The 3,107-nt window shown below is 40.7% G+C and overlaps 1 non-coding gene across 1 annotated transcript; it reads right to left on the reverse strand.

The window, feature by feature from the left end:
* Positions 1–863: 863 nt before the first annotated feature.
* On the reverse strand, positions 864–987 carry LOC139034569 (U6atac minor spliceosomal RNA). Its single transcript, XR_011487105.1, has one exon. It is a non-coding gene; the product is annotated as a U6atac minor spliceosomal RNA (small nuclear RNA).
* Between the last annotated feature and the right edge of the window lie 2,120 nt (positions 988–3,107).

Below are 3,107 nucleotides of genomic sequence, written 5' to 3' on the forward strand. Positions count from 1 at the left end.
ATCATACTATCTGCAATTTACATGCCAAGGGACTCAAAGTTATTTTGGAATTTGTATTTTCTAAGCAAAGACAGACCCCCACCTAGTGTTGAGACCACCCTTATTACCTTCACCATCAGTTTTACTTACCCAGGGTCAGGAAGAGCCCCTGGAGTAGGAAACGGCAACCCACTCCAGTATTCTTACCTGGACAATTCTATGGGCAGAGGAGCCTGGTGGGCTACAGTCCACGGGGTTGCAAAGAGTCGGACACAACTGAGCACGCATGCACACAAGGTCAAGTTGTCTCCTGATTTTTCCTCTCATTTGCTGAATCCTCTTCTTTCTGACCCCCAAATGTCAGAAGGACACCAGGGTTCAGTATTTTGACTTCATTTTCTATTTATACTCTATTCCAATGTTTCTTATGAAGTCTCAGGACTTTAAATGACAAATATAACATTTGGAAGTCAATAGTTCATCTCCAGATTTCATTTCTTCTTGACCACTGATTTCTATACCCAGTGATGTCCCTGCATCACTCCTGGCTGTCAACTGTATTCTTTTTTAACTGGAATATAATTGCTTTATAATACTGTGTTAGTTTCTGCTGTAAAAATCAACCATATGTATACATATATCCCCTCCCTTTTGAGTCTCGCTCCCACTCCCCGAACCCGCCCCTCTAACTTATCAGAGCCCCGAGCTGAGCTCTCTGCGCTATATAGCAGCTTTCACTAGCTATCCATTGTACACATGGCAGTGTATGTATATCGATGCTACTCTCACAACTCGCCCCACTCTCTCCTTCCCCTGCTGTGTCCTCAAGTCCATTCTCAATGTCTGCATCTCTATTCCTGTCCTGCAAATCGGTTTATCAGTCCCCACAACAGTGGTTAGATGCTACAAAGTACCTGAAAATGCCTTAACCATATGTGTGTTGTCAGGCCAAGGGCCTCGTGCATCTCTGTCAAGGGAGCACTAACCTTTTCTCCTTTCATATAACACCAAAACAGTGTTCTGGATGATGTTTCCCCAGCCTAATTTGGGGCTTCCCTGGTAGCTCAGTGTTTACCATCTGCCAGCGCAGGAGCTGCAAGAAACGTGGGTTCCATCCCTGAGTGGGGAAGATCCCCTGGAGGAGGAAATGGTAATCCACTCCAGTATTTTTGCCTGGGAAATATCATGAAGAGAAGAGCCTGGCAGGCTATAGTCCACGAAGTCGTAAGAGTTGGACACGGCTTAGTGACTGAACAACCTTAATTCTACCCCAAGGTTATCCACTCCAATAAATAGAATCATCATGCATTCAGTGGATCAGATGAAAGCATAAAAGTCCCATTTAACTGTTCTTTTCTTCCCAAATTTGATCCCACCTGCCAGAAAAATCCAGTGGATTCTGCCAGCAAAACTGTCAATCTGATCACTTATCCCTACCTCCACCACTAAATTAATCATCATTATCACTGACTGGCATATTTTAATAGCTTCCTAACTTCTCTCTTTCCTCCATACAGCTTTCCCCCACTCTGTACGATTCAATCTCTATACAGAAGCAGAGTGATTCTTTGAAAATATAAGTGAACATGTCCCACTTTTCCTCAAAGCCCTACGACAGCATCCCTCTGTGCGTCTATATGTGCTGAGTCACTTCAGTCATGTCCGACTCTTTGAGACCCCATGGACCATAGCCCCCGAAGCTCCTCCATCTGTGGAATTCTCCAGGCAAGAATACTGGAGTGGGTTGCCATTCCCTTCTCCAGGGGATCTGCCTGACCCAAGGATGGAGCCTAGGTCTCCTGCGTCTCCTGCATTGGCAGGTAGAGTCTTTAACTCTGAGCCGCCAGGGAAGCCTGACATCCCTCTACACAGGCTGAAATCCCAAGTCCTTGCCATCTCTCATGCCATACTTTCTGTAAGATCATTCTCCAGAGTTTCTCTTATTTCTGCATGTCTTTGCATGTAAGGCACAAACTGCACTTTGTTCCAGGCTATATTTAAGGTGCTTGTACAGCAAAGAGCCTTAAAAGGTAAAAAGTGCCTCCCTGTGGAGCAAAGGGTAGGCATACTTACTTCCCGTTATAAAAGATTTGGGTTCCGTGAACTCAGGGTTCTTCATCTATAACACAATCCATTGAATAAGTGTCACATTTTTGGTGTTAATATATATAAATAGCACCAAAAAATGTTGCTGTCCTGGCTAATGGTAACTGTCCTATGTCTCTGCTTCAGGAGTATTATATCTTCAACTAGCATCCACCCAACTGTGGCAGACTAACTTAATATCTTGTAAGGTAAAGAAAATGTGACTTATTAATTTTAAGTCCATAACCTAACCACTCTACTCAAAGGCTTAAAGTGAGTAATAAAAGTGGATATGTTACTAATAACTCTCCAGAGGTAAAAAGAGAATACAACAAATATTTGTATGCCAATAAGTTAGAACGTATATGAAACAGACAAATTCGCAGAAACACACCAATTGCTAAAGCTGATTCAAGAAGAGAAGAAATCTGAATACACCCAAGCAAGTAGAGGCACTGAGTCAAATCACAAACTTCCAAAAAGAACAACACAAATGTTAGACCCTTAAAGGAAATTTCAGTGTAAATCTTCAAAGCTGAAGTAGGCAAGAGATTCTTAAACATGACACCTAAAGCAAAAGAAGCCAGTGGATTAAAAAAAAAAAAAGACAGACATCAGAATTATAATTTTTATACAAAGAACATTATCAAAAAAGTGTTATTTACAAATGGTATTTGACTGAAGTCTAGCATTCATGGGCAAAGGATTTGAATAAAATACATAATAGCCAATAAGCATGTGAAAAATACTCCGAATCATTAGACATCAGTGAGATTTTTTTTAAAAGCAACACTGAGATACCACTCCATACACCCACTAGATGACTATAATTTTTAAAAGTTGCAAAATAAAACTTGTTTAAAGCATACATTGAAATTGTAATCTTAATGTAGGCAAAAATGTGTACTAGAACAGACACCTGAAAACAATTTCACATTTCTTCAAAAAATTAAAGTTATAATCCCAGCTATGCTATTCCCATGTATATACCTATATACCCAAAAGATTTAAAAACACAATGAGGTATCACCTGATACCCATCA

The sequence above is a fragment of the Odocoileus virginianus genome, chromosome 3, assembly GCF_023699985.2.
Source record: "Odocoileus virginianus isolate 20LAN1187 ecotype Illinois chromosome 3, Ovbor_1.2, whole genome shotgun sequence".
Taxonomy (NCBI): Eukaryota; Metazoa; Chordata; class Mammalia; order Artiodactyla; family Cervidae; genus Odocoileus; species Odocoileus virginianus.